This window comes from Scleropages formosus, chromosome 6, assembly GCF_900964775.1.
Source record: "Scleropages formosus chromosome 6, fSclFor1.1, whole genome shotgun sequence".
Taxonomy (NCBI): Eukaryota; Metazoa; Chordata; class Actinopteri; order Osteoglossiformes; family Osteoglossidae; genus Scleropages; species Scleropages formosus.
This window is the reverse complement of record NC_041811.1, coordinates 32,824,532-32,841,307: the sequence shown is the minus strand read 5'-3', so window position 1 is coordinate 32,841,307 and position 16,776 is coordinate 32,824,532. Positions and strand designations below refer to the sequence as shown.

The 16,776-nt window shown below is 48.1% G+C and overlaps 1 protein-coding gene across 3 annotated transcripts in view; it reads right to left on the bottom strand.

Annotated features, from left to right (window-relative positions):
* The window catches only part of rfx3 (regulatory factor X, 3 (influences HLA class II expression)), a 30,551-nt gene extending 16,082 nt beyond the window's left edge, over positions 1-14,469 (bottom strand). For all 3 annotated transcript variants that reach the window (XM_018755925.2, XM_029253005.1, XM_029253006.1), the window contains exon 1: positions 14,313-14,469. The gene's annotated coding sequence lies outside the window, so the exon portion shown is untranslated. The remainder of the gene's footprint in view (positions 1-14,312) is intronic.
* Between the last annotated feature and the right edge of the window lie 2,307 nt (positions 14,470-16,776).

The window sequence follows — 16,776 nt, the reverse complement described above, 5'->3', positions numbered from 1 at the left end:
GGGGGACACGCTTATTGACAAAGCGAATGTGCTGACACTCACACGCATACACTCCAGTGCAGGAAGTCTCACACACAGATAGCGTCCTTATTTACCCAAGCTGCAGTGCCACGCTCGTGAAATCACGGGTGTTTCACTCAAAAGCCCCTCACTGCTACAGAGCTCCACTGAGAGGTACCTACAAAACAGCGCAACACACACCTCACAAAGGACAACATAAAATAATCCGTATGCAGAAAAATGCACAAACTGGCAACGGTCTCAGATTTCATAGCTAGCACGTAATTTTTTCACTGTAAGTACTGAGGCACAGCAGGTAGCGCTGGTGCCCCACAGCATCTGGGCCAGGGGTTCAGATCCAGTGTAGTCTGTGTGGAGTTTGCATGTTCACCCTGTTGCTTTCCTCTGGGTGCCCTGGTTTCCTCCCACAGACCAAATACATGTTTCAGTTGAACTGCTGACTCTAACTTGACCTTACTGTGTGTTAGTGTGAGTGTGTGAGAGATTGCCCTGCAATGGACTGGCATCCCATCTAGGTGCCCTGTACTGGACAAGCGGTTAACAACATTAATCATTAAAACTGGACTGATGTCACAAGTAACAAGTGACAGTTTAAGAGTAACAAAAACGATACCGGGTTCTTGCAGCATTTCGCCCTTCTCCGATTACCCCCCTCCGGGGCGATCTTCATGCCACCTGCGTTCATCCGGGATCCGAAGGTATATCCCAGGGTGTGTGTGTGTGTGTGTGTGTGTGTGGGTGTGTGTGTGTGTGTGTGAGAGAGAGAGAGTGCTCAGGAGCAACAACGCGGGCTTGGCTTCCACGAGGGAAGTCGCTGAGAGCCGCAGTCACCGCCTGGACGTTGCAGGCCTGACTCCAGGCTGGTGGGGGGTGGGGTCGTGAGTGTGTGGGGTCTTGGGTTTGAGACAAAGCACACCTGCTCCCCCGCGGGCTGCCCTCAATGGAGCTGCGTTTTAATTAGGAGAGGAGAGACCTGTTGTAAACAGCCACCTGCCTCGCTCCCCCCTCCCCTCCCCCGGCCCATGCTCCCCAGTGGCCCACTTAAACCTGGTGCTCTAGGCCCTGCAAGCCCCCATAGCAACAAAGGGCCAGGACAAGGCAGCCCCGTTTCCACACACACACACACACACACACACACACACACACACACACACACACACACCCACACACCTCTCACCGCCTCCGGGAGAGCTGAGGCTTATGTACACCAGAAGGGCAATGCGAGTGGTCGCCAAGGGCCAAGGGATGTTGCTCCGTAGCAAAAGATGCGGATATCAGAGTGACCCCATACTTAAAGTCCTTTCTGACAACCCACAACACCATTTTCGGTGTGTGAAATTACCTCGCCTCGCTAACACTCGTGGACATAGTCATTCTCTTTTATTTCTTTTTAATCATTTTGGAAAAAGTGTATTAATTGCTATTCCACATAAAACCATCAGTGTATTAAATTTAATTTTAAAAAAAAAAAAAAAAAATCCCTGAGCTGGCATCACGATCCGAGAAAAGGTCAAATCACCTACTAGGGCTTGTCCTTCCAATTGATTTATTTGTTTGTTTATTTATTTTTTGAAAAGAAGGGGCAGCGGCGATGCGACACACAGGACACATCACGCCTGCCAAGCGCTCCTGAGCCCCCCACCTCACCCCACCCCCTCAGCAAGCCCAGCTGCCAACAGGTGCAGAGCCAGAGCACGCAGTCCTGGTCTTCAACCTCCTCCTGGTCTCCAATCTCCACGTCGCGCTCCTTCAGGAGCACAATGCAGCCTCTTTACTCCGCTTCCAGCAGGAGTGGAAGCCGTGCCTCTCGAAGCTCAAGAGTGAAGGGCCCTTCCATACTTGTCATTTACAGGCAGGTGAGTGACGGTAAGGAGTGCATGAGCTGATCCACAGTAACCACTAAATCAGACATCTCAGACTGGGGGGGGGGGGGGGGGGGGTCCAAAATAAAAACGTTTCATAAGTGTAGAACCCTTTGTATGTCAACGGTTCATCCCCTGCAACCACCCTGTATCTGCTCTTCACACCCTCACAAGCAGGAGTTCTAGGAGTCCTCCTTCGTTCTCCACATTGCCAATTCTCCTTTATATAACATTTGAAGACAAAGATATGAAATCTGTTAGGTGAGCAGGTGGGCAGGGGGTGTTAAATTTGACAGTATAAAATGAATTTACTTAAGGATGAGGAGTGCCTCCATAAACATCAGCCTCCAAGGCAAATTATCGGCCGCAATCTATATTAAAAAAGGCAGCTGTGTCTCCTGGAAACTAGTTTGACGAAAAAAAAAGAGCCGCTGCGGAGCGAAAGCGCACGGTGTCGAATTTAAACCCAGATACCGTAGCTCGCCTGCGTCCGCCGTTACTTTTATGCGGTGAAGTTGCACTAAAACGGGGAAGGAAGGCATCCGGTACGCTGTACGAGTCCACTAAAATGGTCTGATGTACGTCGAATAAAGTCAACGATAACGTGTATGTCCGGGCGCATGGCAAAGGGACAGCAGGTAGAGAAGTGTTACAGCTGCAGCCTTTGCACCCAAAAGGACACAGGTTCACATCCCACGTCCACCAACGTTCTTACCCTAAATCTCACACACACACACACACACACATTTTCTGAACCGCTTGTCCCATACGGGGTCGCGGGGAACCGGAGCCTAACCCGGCAACTCAGGGCATACGGCTGGAGGGGGAGGGGACACAGCCGGGACGGGAAGCCAGTCCATCGCAAGGCACCCCAAGCGGGACTCGAACTCCAGACCCACTGGAGAGCAGGACCCGGTCCAACCCACTGCGTCACCGCACCCCCCTCACCCTAAATCACTTCAGTAAAATTACCCAGCTGTATAATGGGTAAATAATTGTAAGTGATTTAACATTGTAAGTCATTTTGGAGAAAAGCATTAGCTAAATTAATAAATGTAAATGAAAGGTCCTGACAAAGGAGGAGGTGACAAACTGCTTTCGGAGGCTATCGGACGTGTCTGAGCAACTGAGCCAATACCGCCCGATGCCAGCAATGAAGGCGGCGTTGTCTTACAGTACCGCACCAGCACCTTCCTGGGATGGTCACCGGAGAGCTCGCCTGGCCACAGCTAGGTGCCCGAGAGCAGGAGACAAATTTAGCCACACGAAGCAGTAAAAATGGATGAATTAATAATTTAATCAGGCACTTGTTAATCAATTGGAAAGGGAAGAGGATACAGGGAACAGGTGGCTCGGTCCTATTTTTTGCGACACATGTGACTCCAGGTAGGCGGGTAACGGGATCTGATAACTGCGGAGCACTCGTCCCCGTGGATGGTGTGTTTTTTTTCAGGGGGGGTGGTGGTAGTGCAGGTGAAAGAAGACAAACAGACAGGTGACACCGAGACTAGCAAGAGGCAAGCTCAGCAACGCCCGCCTCCCCAGGCCAGAGCGGTACAGCGAGGCAGACAGCGAGGATGGAGGCTACACCGAACACAGTCATGAAGAATGCAGGTCTTCATGGAAACAGACCCCAAGGGGGATTCTTTTTTTGGAAGGGCAGACTGAAACGTCCAGAAGTCCACTGCTTTGGAACCTCCGGGTAGGCAGGTAGACGAGACGACCGGTAGACTCGGTCACATGTTTTGTGCATAAGCAGATAGGTAAGTGAAAAAAGGAAAAAAAATTCTAACCCCCCGACAAGCAGTTGATGCACAGCAGACAGACCAAAAAGGACGAATCCACAGAAACGATGGGTTTGAGTAGCGAGTGACGCTGCACAAGGGGCAGTAAAAAAGAGGGGCGCCCGACTGGACAAGGAGGTACCGCATCTGGGCTCAGCGATTCTCCTCCGTCGTCGAGGTACGAAAAGGCACGTGGGGAGTACGACAGATGCGGTCTGACCTCTGACAACGTTCCAAACACCGATCGTGCGCAGGCAATATCAGTGCAAATAAAATAAATCAAATAAAATAAATGTTAAAAAAACCCTGTATATTCTGACACTTGCCGGCTTGCTTCAAAACATCTCACTTCAGGAGCTGTGAAGTCCACTCAGCTGCAGTCCACGGCTTTGAAAATAAATAAAAATAAAGATTTGATAGCTGCACGTTTGCCAGGAAGCCACCGACCGTGCGGCAACTGTGACAAAAGCCACTGTCTGGCTGCCTTCTACAGGACACACAATCCACAAGGTTACGCAGTTAATCCAGTCAGAGACACGACCAGCAACAGGCCGATGTCGACCAGCAGCGAGCGTGCCCGTGCCCACCACAGGTGGGGCTAAGCATCTGTTCCTCAGTCAGCATCAGCACACCCGCACCCCCTCGGGCGACCTGCTTGGCACCACAGACAACAAAGTCAAACGCACCTCAACAGAGCAAAGGACCTCCAGCAAGGCTTGCTGGAAACCAAACTGAAGTTCTCACGCCCCCCATGGCTAGAGAGGCAGGGGCTCCCTTCATGCCTACCACCCCTCTTGGCCCAAAATGCGCATCATCAGCCCAAGTTCTGAACGGACACATGCAGATAACCTCAAGTCTTGCTGAATTTCAGCTTTACTTACTATGAACTGTTTAAACAGTTTCAACGTTCTGCATAACAGTTTGTGGATATTCTCCAGCCTGGGTCCTTCAGACTTCATACAGAAGGGAAGGGCCCTTTGAAGGTTTACGAGTTCCGATAATGAATTATTACGATGTGGCTTCGGCATCTCCGATATCTGTGTACTCATTCTCTCTTTTGAACCTTTTGCACAAAGTCCAGTTCAGAGTCCAATGAAAGATGACTAAGAACCCAAGAGGGACATCAGTCTAACAGCGCGGCACATTACGACTGGGGCTGCGAATTAATGCGGTGAGCAACATTATGAAGCGGTTTCATTTCGGTTCAGATCGTTCAAGGTGCGAGTCTCGGGATAAAACCAGGCATTTGTTCTTGTGTTGCGGGTAATGAGACCTTGCTAATGAATTAATTAAAGCAATCCGGTAAATATACAGATACAACCTCTGCGATGTACGCAGCATCTGAATAGAACTCGGACTAACGGCTGTCATTGAAAAGCGGCAGAAATTAAATTATTGAGATACGCAGACAAACGGGGTTGTGCGAGGAGGTGCCCATTTTCAGAACCCATCCTCAGCCTGTATTTACATTTATTCATTTAGATGACACTTTTCTCCAAAGCAACTTACGCTGTTAAGCTACCTATAATTATTTACCCATTTATATACAGTACATTTACATTTATTTATTTAGCAGACGCTTTTCTCCAAAGCGACTTCTGATGAACTCTACGTAGTGTTATCAGTCCACACACCTTATTCAACATAGTGACTTACACCGCTAGATGCACTACTTACACTGGGTCACTCATCCATACATCAGTGGAACAAACACACACACAGACACACTACAAGTGAACCTGAACAGTATGGCTTTGGACTGTGGGAGGAAACCGGAGCACCCGGAGGAAACAGACACAGGGAGAACATGCAAACGCCACACAGACTGAGTAGGGATCGAACCCACGTCTTCTGGCACCACCCAGACGCTGTGAGACTGGGTCATTTCGCAATTTACAGTCATTACCTTGCTAAAGGGCACTACAGCAGTAGGTGAGATTCGAACCGGCAACATCCAGATGCAAAGGCGCAGCTCTAATCACTACGCTAGTAGTCACCCTTACACCCTGAACATGTTACCATATATCCGCTATGTAGCCTTAAGCCTCCACCGACAGCGCAACATAACAATGCAGAGCTTCTTTATTTGAACAGACGCATTTTGCGATGATACCGTTTGATATTGCGAATGCACCTTGAAACGGGAACGATCCGTTTTAACATCTCACTCGAGTACTCTTACTTGTAACACCATGTGATGTGGCAGTGTAAATATTCAGTTTCTAAATAAGACATTTTAATTATCTTCTGGCAGACTTGGCCGGCAAGCGAAGGTCACAGTTCAATGCGTGCTTTCTACTCGGTGCTGAGCGCGAATACATTATTTCGCGCTTCTGCCTCTTTTGACTACACATCGCCACAATACAGCTGAACAACGAAAAACCCACGGTCTCAGCATCCCGTTCCTGCGAGCGCTTTGTGTCGAAATGAAGAATTCTGCGTGGCACAATTGTTCAACAGGTACAGGCCCTCAAGCAACCCTGGAAGTCAGCCAAGATCTCAAATTAACGCACACAATCCTTTAATGCCAAACCAGTGTCAAAAATAATTCCGTTATTCGTCTCCGTGCCGTTCAGCCATGTAATTACCGCAACGCTAACCGCGCTTTGTTTTGATGACGAGCGGCGCTTTCTTTTGATTCAGAGAGCTCATTATCGTTCTTCTCGATGCTTTATTTGTTCAGGTGACCTGGGTGGGGTTGAGATAGTCGAGACGATTCATTTTTGTTCGCAAGTTTGTTTGAACCGTCCACAGTCCAGCGATGTCAGGTACATTTTTGACTTAAAGCGGAAATTCAAGGGCCGTTTTAACTGCCGAAACGTATATTGACTTCCCTAAAGTCACTGGGACAGAATTTCGAGAACCTGCCTGGTGCCATCAGCTCAAGTCTGATGATATCTGTTCCAAGCCCAACTTGTTGGTGAACAAAGCAATAATTGATCTGATGTCGTTAATCAACATTATTTAGACATCATGTCCCTTAGAAGGGACTCGGAGGTACATGGACACACGCTACGTATTGCAGAATACACACACAAAAGCACAGAACACATGCAATGCTGGTTCTCCTGAAAAGGGGATGAGGACAGCGGGTGGTACATGGTGCTATCAGCAATCCGCCCCCACCTGTAAACACCAGGTGATTGTGCTTTCCAGCCCCTTATTTAGGAAGCGCCAAGACGCACCGAAAATCCATGGGCTGGCGGTGGTTGGACGACTCCTGGATCAAAACGAGCACCGCAGCGTCACGGTGCACAAGGGGCGACCCTTGTGCGAAACACACCAGTAACGGAGAGAACGTGCAGGCCGAGAGCTCCGAGTCGCTCCGCAGACCGTTTGCCGTCTTTCCTCGGCGCGATTGTCGGTTAAATCGTTACCGGAAGACGTGAAAGGGCGGAGATGCACTTTGGCACAGACGTGGTGGCAGGAACACTCTGTACCGCAAGCTGCAGAGGACCCTCCCCCCACACCCCTCGCACCCCATCACAGCTTCCACTCACAAACGATTTGTCTAAACACATATCGTAGACTGCAGAAGGGCACCGAGAGACAGTGAATCCGAGGACAACGCTTTCAGAGACGCCAAGATCCCACCTCGAAGAGCACGTAGCCCTTCCGCGTTAATAACTGCCACTTTCACTGGGGTCTTTCAGGTTTAAACGGGTCGATGTATGAATTGCTATATCGACTTGCTGGACTTCTTGAAAAAAAGGAAACAGATCTTTGACCTCAGCTGCCTCGGAAACATTTTTAACGTCCAAAAGTCCGGCACAACAGCTTTGAAATACAGCACACGACTCACAAGTATCTCATTAATGTATTAAAGCCGATGCCTTCATTTTAACGTCTTCTGCTTGGCTCGTGAACATCGCACCTCCCCTTTCCTTATGGCGGAGCTCCTCCTCCAGGCCTGATGGACAGACTGACTGATCAGGTGCCACATGCGACCCAACACATCAAGGCTTGGGAAAACCCAGTCAACCTTCAATAAACGACTGCTTTACCCCTGAGGGACCAGGCTGACATTTTATATAGAACCGAAAGCATTTCTGTCCTTCTAGCAAAAAGGGATCTGCTCTGGCCAAAGAGGGAGGCAACCAAATTCCAGAACCCTTATGATGCGCCACAAATATCTTTAGCTTAGTGTCTGGTCAACACAGCTAAAGATGTTAAATTAAATTACCACTTTGGACATCAGCTTTTGCCAACTAGTTATTCAACAAATCTGTCCAATACTTCTATATCAGGTTAAAAAAAATGCATAATTTGTAAAACTAATCTAATGGCTCTAGACAGCGGAATCAACTTTGCATTCACTATGATATATGTCTTAAATATACGTAACTGGTAGTTTAAATTACCCACTATTTCTAGCGGACGCTGTCCAAGACCGCTTACAGCTTGACAATTACTGACCCATTCGTACAGCAGGTTAATCTTACCAGAGCAATTCAGGGTTAAAAACCCTAATTAAGGGTATCATGGTGGGAGAGGTAATACAAACCCAGATCCTTCGGGTGCAAAGCGACAGCTCCAAGTGCCATGTTACCCACAAGTCTGAAAGGCCTCTGAAATCCTCAAGGCTGACAGTCGTACGTGCTTTTATGGGAACACATGTACTGTGTTGTTCGTACCTGATCAGCCTCTGTAGTGAGATCTGAAATCCGCTTGATTAGAGTCACAGCGAGATGCATTCGCTCCAGTGACGACGACTACTCCAGTGTCAATACATCTCCACCGCGTGTTCTCCATATCGACCAACGGTATTTATAGTCCAGATTTTGCACACTTCCTAGTGGAGCAGAAAGAGGAGGCCAGCTTGGCTTATCCCATGCAAACGTGTCCATAGCAGCGGACTTGACAAACAGTGACATCGAGAGTACATACTGGCCACTGACCGCCATGGATTTGGAACTCAAACACTGCAAGTTCAACTCCTGGAAAGGGCCCTGCTACAGTTCAGCAAGGCATCGAATCCAAATTGTTCCAACATAAAATCCAGCGATACAAGTTCAGAAAATTTTGGCAAGAACCAATCATCTCAAGATGATCACTGCTGGGACCTGCTGACTGTCAATGCGGAGAGGAAACCTCTGTCCCCAGCGGGCCGACACTCCACCCGCACCTGGGGCTTCTCTTCTGAACCCGTCCTTTTCCAGGCACTTAAACCATCCATCTGTCAACATCTTGCTACAGACCACAGTCGCTCACCTCCACCTTCTACGAGTGAACGCACAAGTTCACCACAAGCGCTGAACTCTGAAATATCCATCCGTAGACAGGCTCATCGCCCAACATTCCTCGATCACCATCGGTGCCGGTCGTTCTGCATCGCGACACAAAGGGTGGGAGGTGGACATACGTGAAGGACAACACAACTTCAGGAGCGGATGCATTTTCATATTGCACGTGCACGCGAAATTAACGTTCTCATACGAGTGAGAGCTCTGACAAAGCATGAGTTCAGTCAACCCTTTACACATTGGGCCCCTAGAGACTCGTAGCCAATACAATGCTCTACAGCAAGCTGGCAAGGGAACCACGCGCAGGGATGTCCTACTAAGGTTGTTTTCATCCTCATGAAGAAGCTGGAACGCCTTAAGATGAATGACACAGCTCTCAAAAATACCACAAGCGTAATTGCTTGTACTCATGAACAAAAGAGAAATTCCAGGTGCCACCTTACCTGATGACCTAGCTTACGAATGGATAATTAGAGGCGCCTTTGCAACTGAGATAACTTTTAAAAACGTCTTCATTAAGCAAACCATCGTTATTAATTTTATAGGCACAATAATAGGCACAGGATGCGCGCTGCAAATAACCCGTCTGGACAGAGAAGACAGTAGGACCGCGTGCCACTGAGGTGTGGGCCACTTTATGCAACGCAGCAGTCCGCTGAGAGAGCCAATTTCGATAAGAGTGTAAAATAACTGAAGCTGGGTGAAATCAATGGGTAAAAACAGAGTTAAATCCCAATTATATCAATGGCAATGTTGCCAAATTCACAGCAAATTACATTCCTTCCACTTTGAGAATTAGATATGATGCTGCTCTCAAGATTATCAGTGTATTGAACCAGATCTGACATGGAGATGTTGTCATAGAAACAGGCATGGTCTCAAGAACATATGTTTCAACTATCATACAAATGGGAGCTTTGTGTCAACAGTATATTTTGTTTGGGCATTAAAAAAAAAACTGATTTCAGAACATTTAATTGTATAACACCAACTGTAAACCACTATAAAAAAAAGTGATTAGCAATCTACTAGTGATTCAGAACAAGCTAGATTGCTTGCATTGTTGGCCTGGATGATGATGCACCGACTGCCGGTTCTTTAGCCTTTCCAGCTGTGTGCAGTGTAACAGCTGTTAATATTAACACGGTTAGGATAAGCGCTGTGCAACTTATTGATTTATGAAAGCCAGAAAGAGTTTAAAAAGTATTGTGGTATATTGGCAAGAAGCGAGTACCCATCAGAAAAAAAAAAAAAAATAGTGATTCAAAGAAAAAGATTTGTATGCCAAAAAACAGAAGTGTATGACTCAGTGGTGTAGCGAGTGGGGGAGGGGGGGACCGATACACCATCACTAGTGCAGACTGATTTATCCAAAAGGCAACACGAAATACTCAGTTTTACAAGCGAAATATGTAGCTGCATAAAATGCACGTATAAAACTGTCTTTGGACTCAAGAGGTTTCAGGTTCAAATCCCACCTTCAGCTGTAGTACCTTGAGCAAGGTTCTTACCCAGAACTGCTCTGCTAAAAAAAAAAAAAAAAAAAAATACCGATGTATAAATCAATAAATACAGCTGGTCTCCGATTCACGATGGTTTGAGTTACGATTTTTTCGACTTTACGATGGTGAGCTGGCGATAGACATTCAGTAGAAACTGTACTTCAAATTTTGAATTTTGATTTTTTTCCCAGGCAAGCGATACGCGGTACGATACTCGCTCGTGATGTTGGGCAGCGGCAGCGATCCGCCTCTCCCAGTCTGTCACGCAGAAGTGTGTGTTAAGTGTATTAAATGCATTTTTGACTTACGATATTTTCGACCTACGATGGGTTTCGCGGAACGTAACCCCATCGTAAATCGGGGCCCTCCTGTAATTGTAGGTAGCTTGACACTAGGTTTCTTTGGGGGGAAAGAAACATCAGCAGAATTAATAAATGTAACAGTGAACTTAGACACACAAAGTACAAAAATAAAGGTGCATCAATTACAGGAAATACCACATCATCCTTAAAAAAAAAAACAAAAAAAAAACATTTGACTGGAGACTGGGAGTGGTATCAAGTGATTTGAACCAACAATGTCATTAACTGAAGATCGCTTGTTTGAAGCAACATTATCACCATCGTAAAGCAATCTTTCACCTCAGCAAGAAGCAGATGAATTGAGCAGCTCTCCCAGCTGGCCTTGGCTACGACCAGCTTGATTCTCTCCGAACCGAGCTCTGCACCTGACACGACGCGCTCCGAAAATGTGAGCGGTCTCAAAGACCAAGTGGAAGCTCAAGCAGTGTTCCAAAACATGACAATCCGATGAAATGAAATAACCACCTTTTCAATCCATGCAAAAAAAGTGCCGTGCCTCAAGGCTCCGTTCTTGGTCCACTTTTTTTTTTTTTAAAAAAAGAAAAAAAATTACATACAACAGTTTACCGGTTTAGAGATACCTACTGAAAAGGTGATGAAGGCACCGCCCTCACTGGTTCTCCCCATTCATATGAATGTGATGCAGGCCAAAGCAAAGCACCTTCCCTTTGTTTGAAATAATCAAGCATTAGAGCAGATTTCTGGAATTTGCAGCAATCATTTCAAACATTTCATTTCTACTAAAGGAAAACAATATCCATAAAACACTAAAGGCCATCTTATTCTCCAGCTGTGACTGACTGGATGATCTTCAGCATCTTTGCACCTCTAGTGTACGTACACATAGTCAGTTGTGCGTATTTTGATTTTTGCCTCTTACGATGAGCTTCAAAAACTGTTGCTATGGAAAAGGTGTGCGTTTCTCTTACCGCACCAAGGAGTTTAAGATGCCGATCAAGCAGGTACACTCAGGCAGTTATGGCAACCTAGGTGGAACTCTGACTTGCTTTTAACAATGACCAAGGTGTTATGGGTGAAACAGAGCTATACAGTCAGGTAAATATTTACTGAACTGGCAAAGAATCAACATAACCTTTAGCTGTTAAACATGTTAAATGATAACAGAAAAAGACCGTATTTAATGACATTATCAGTATTTCATGACGCAAAGTCAGAAATTAAAGGCATATTTTTGAAATTTGCATGTTATTATGGAGACATAAAACAACCTGTATTGTAGTGTCAATCAGTATACAAAGAAATAAATCTTCTAAATGAATCTAACAACAGGTAAATTTATAAGGATTTGTAAGACAGGTAAGGGCACATAAACCAGGATATGGGACTACCTGTTTCTAAAGCATGGTAAAAGGGGTTCATTTCCCATTTTAAAGCTTAAGTCGTTGGGGGTATTTTACCTGACGTTATTAATCCAAAAGAGAAAAATGGAATTTTGTAAACTGTACTATGATGTAAAAGTCTGCATTAATACCAGGTTAAGTCATGGCAGCTATGAAAAGCTGAAGGTGAAGGGACCATCCTCACCTTCTGGTAATAATAATAATAATAATAATAATAATCAAAATAAAAAGAGCCCTTTTGTTCATTTTTCCAGACTTTTTTGTATTTTTGTTAAAAATCCGGTTTCTGTTATAAAGCCCTCGGCGTGAAGTGTAGGGCAGTGCAGTGCAGGTCTATGTTCTTTTGCCACTTTTGACAGCTACCTCATCATTATGGGAGGCAGAGCGAGCGGCCAAACTTGGGGAAAAGAGGTAAAAGTAGGAGTGCGCGCACAGGTTTACTACACAGTAAATAGCGCACTTCAGCGCAGCATCCAACAGGTGTAAACTTTTCTATGTGCCAGTGGCACGAGCCAACTGCGCCGTTTAGACAAAAGACGGACACACACACACACACCTCTTCGAAATAAGACGCATCTCGTGCCCCTTCCCCTTGCCTCGCGTGCACTTCCCACCCCCGGCCGCCTTTCCCCAGATGATCCACGGCACCGAGCCGCTGTCACGGACTTTAGCGCCGCTTGCGAATCGGCCGTCTCTCTGAGCGGCGGTCACGCGCGGGGGGGGGGGTGCGCGCCAGGCAAGGGGAAGGGGCACGAGCGCGCAGCCACGCGTCGGCACGGTGTCATTCAAATGCAGCAGAACTAGTTACGGATCACGAAACACGTTGTTACCGGTTAATCGCAGAACTCGAGATTTTTTAACACACACACACACACTTTCGTTTTCGCGTCTTCGCACCGGACCGCTTGATGTGACACTCCCGTTTCGGCGCGCCTCTGCCCTCGTGCGTGCGCGCGAGCACAGCTAATACTAAGGATGCATGTGCCATGACACAACGCCACGGGAATAAAGTACCGTCCGGTCCATCCTGCCTCGGGACCAGAGCGGAGCAGAGCCTACTGCCATATCATATGTGAGCACGAGCTGCTGGCGGACAGCACACACTAAAAACAGCCAACATGTCACATTTGTCTCTCTTTCAATTCACTTGATTGATTGATGACGGAATACACCAATAGTCTGTCATCGCTAATCCAACTATTTTCGAAAGCCATCTTGTTACTTTTCCTTACCCCCCCCCCCCCGACCCCCCCGCCGCAGACTTGCCAGCGCTCAATGAATGCGGTGCCTCGAAGGGGGGGGGGGGCGGTAAAAAAAAAAAATGCGGAAAAAAGACGTTTCTTCAGAATAAACTTTAATTTCCGTTGAAAGGGCACATGCGCGCGGCAGAGGTGCTGAAGGCAGCATCCCTCGCGGCCAGCTGGACAGAGCGCTAGCAGCTACAGGATGATCGCGGATAAAACAAAGACTGAGAGCCCGAGTGTGAGTGTGAGCCCGAGACGAGAGGAGAGCCCGCACGCCTGCTGCCTGCCTGCCTGCCTGCTGCCTGCCGCCTGCCGCCTGCCTGCCCGCCCGCCCGCCTGCCTGCCCGCCTGCCCGGCCCCGCAGCTCACTGTCACTCGCCGCTCCGTGTATAACATTATAAGAATAAAGGAGAAAAATGAAATCGCGAGGGAACGCAGGTGCGACTTAAAAGACGGCACGATCACAGCTGCAAAGGCAAAGGCAAGGCTGGGAACTGAGATGCGAGGCCACCACAGAAAGAAGAGAAAACGAGGAGCATTTAGCTAGCGGAGCGGAGCGGAGATGGAGCGCCGAGCCGCCCGTGCAGCAGCAGCAGCAGCAGCAGCAGCAGCAGCCGCCGCCGCCGCCGCCGCCGCCACCTGCTGTCGCCGCAGAGCTCGGGCGCGGAGGGGAAGCGGCGCGATCGGAGCGAAGGCGCCAATTAACGACAAATAGTACCGCTAACGAGGCTGCAGCCCCGCAGCTCGCGTGCGCGCGCGCAGCGCGAGGAGCGGCCGGCGAGCGCTGCGAACGCACGCACACGCACACACACGCACACGCACACACACACACACACATACACAAAAAAAAGCAGGTGGAACAGCCTTTTCACCACCAAGTGAGCAGAATGAATCACACAGACACACACACAGAGGTAGAAGAAAATTGTTCACCTGGACTGAGGACTAGTGTGTTGATGAAGATGAGGATGGTGGAGGTGGTAGTGATGGAGCGAGAGGTTGTTGTTGTTGTTGGTGGGTTACAGTCGCCAGGACTACGGTGACTATGGCGCTGATTAGCAGGGCAACAGTTGCTATAAAGCTCACCGGGAGAGGGGAACAACCGAACCGCCAGCGGAAGAGGAGGAGCCACAGAGAGAGGAGAGAGCGAGCGAGCGAGCGGGGGGGACGCGCGTGAGGGGTGGCGAACTGTGGACAATTCGCCTTGGGTTCTAAACCCGCTCTACTGTGGACCCGTCGGTCTTTGTTTGGCACGGACTGTGTGGTTGTAACGGTCCATCTCGCGGTTTCCGTTGGACCGCTGCGGACGCTAAAAATCAATCACACAAATATATATATATATATAAGCTGCTATGCAAACAAATAGCGGACTGAGGCATTCATTTGCCAAATGAATCATGACACACGAACAGCAGCGGTCTTTCTTTGGTCAACTAGCTGACATGATTTATTAGCAATTCGCTGCCACTGCCAGTGAGCTCTAGGTGCGGGACCGCAGCGCAAATATCCACATGTGTAATAAATGGACAGATGTTTGTTGAGAGCGCACGGAGCTGTAAGCGAAGGGTCGTCGAGAACACGCCACGAGGTGCCCGCTCGTATGACGGGAGCCGTTTCCAACTACGCGACGTTACGGCGCGACTGCAAGCGTCACGCGATTGGAAGCGCATCAACACAATTCTCGTGCACGACACGCGGCGCTCGCGGGAGGCGCTGGATGCACCGCTCAATCAGAGGCTCGCTCGCGCTGCAGGGGCGGGACTTCCGCTGATTGCGGCCGCACGGTCAAGGTTGGTAGAGAGAACAGAGAAAGGGGAGAGAAGCCCTTTCCCTTTCTCCCCCCCCCCTCGGAGCGCTGCGCTCATCGGCTCCTGAAACCCCTTTGAAGCCTGTCGACATTGTAGCAAATGACGTAAAATGATGTACTGTCGCCCCGTTGGCGTCTGCAGTCAACCTCGTGTCTTTTCTTACTTTAGCTTCGCTGTTCTGACGAAGGGCTCGCGTCACGCAAACGTGGCCCGCTAATAGATGCGTCCTGTGCGGCGCGGTCCAGGGGACACTTAATGGGCCGTATTCAATAAAGCGCACAGGGCAGCACGTGACAGCAGCAGTGCACGTGACCGTGCAAAGTTTGCTAACTGTACGCCGGATAAAGGAGGCATTCGGAGCAGTGGGAATTATGTTTCCGCAGTGGATTCACACCTGCGAAAGTGTGGTTATAGTCATGCAGCCTTCACATTACTTTGATTTACATTCATAATAACATTCTGCTCTATGTGTTAGGAATCATTGTAAAAGCTGTAAATCTACATCTAAATAGCTGTTGTTGTCAAAGGCATCAGCTAAGTAAAATAAGAATATATACAGTTATAATGTTATGTATGCATATCTATTATATACATATGATAATTTCTATGAGATGTACGTCGCTTTGGAGAAAAGCGTCTGCTAAATGAATACATGTAAAAGAATAACAATATATACGTGTGTGTGTGATTCTGTCACTGCTGAAAAGTAGTCCGCGCATGCGGATCAGCATGGGAGAGGACCTGCGTTGGGTCGAAACCCCTTGATGGCTTATGTTCTTGACTAGTGGCTGGAAGGGGGGGGGTGCGGCGGCGCAGTGGGTTGGACCAGGTCCTGTTCTCCAGTGGTTTGAGTCCCGCTTGGGATGCCTTGCGACGGACTGGTGTCCCCTTCCTCTCTCCAGCCTTGTGCCCTGTGTTGCCGGGTTAGGCTCAGGTTCCCCGCGACCCTGTAGGGGACAAGTGGTTCAGATGGTGTGTGTGTGTGTGTGTGTGTGTGTGGTGGCCGGAATCAGACAAAACAACGAAAGAACCGCAGTGATTTGTATGACCGCGCTGTAAGTGAGGTGCAAGTAGCGCTCAGGGACGCGACCCTGAATATGAAGGACAGAACCCAGCAACGACGATAAACAACGAACAACCTCTGCAGTCCACAATGACCCGCACTGGGTGGCTTCTCACGCACATATAATATATGATACCATCTATTCATTAAGCATATGTGACAAAATCTATATAATACACAACACATACATGTATTTACATATTATATATTCTGTCATTTTTCATATGAGTTGTACAATATACGATTCTTGTATATATATTTTCTTTTCCTTAAGCAATTCCAATATCACATCTTATATTTTTTTCCACAGTAGGAACGTTTGGAGACTTTTTTCTGATTTGGCCCTTTTGCCCTGTTTTCCACGATCGCTGCCCATTGGCGCTGCAATGTTGCCCACGCGCGAATGTTTGCTCTCCTCCCTTTCGTCAACGACAGCGCCCCCTATAGCCCCGACCCCGAACCACAGAAACGCATCTTAGACACAATGATCGCCTTGTTGTCACACTGTAAAGGCGGCTAAATTACC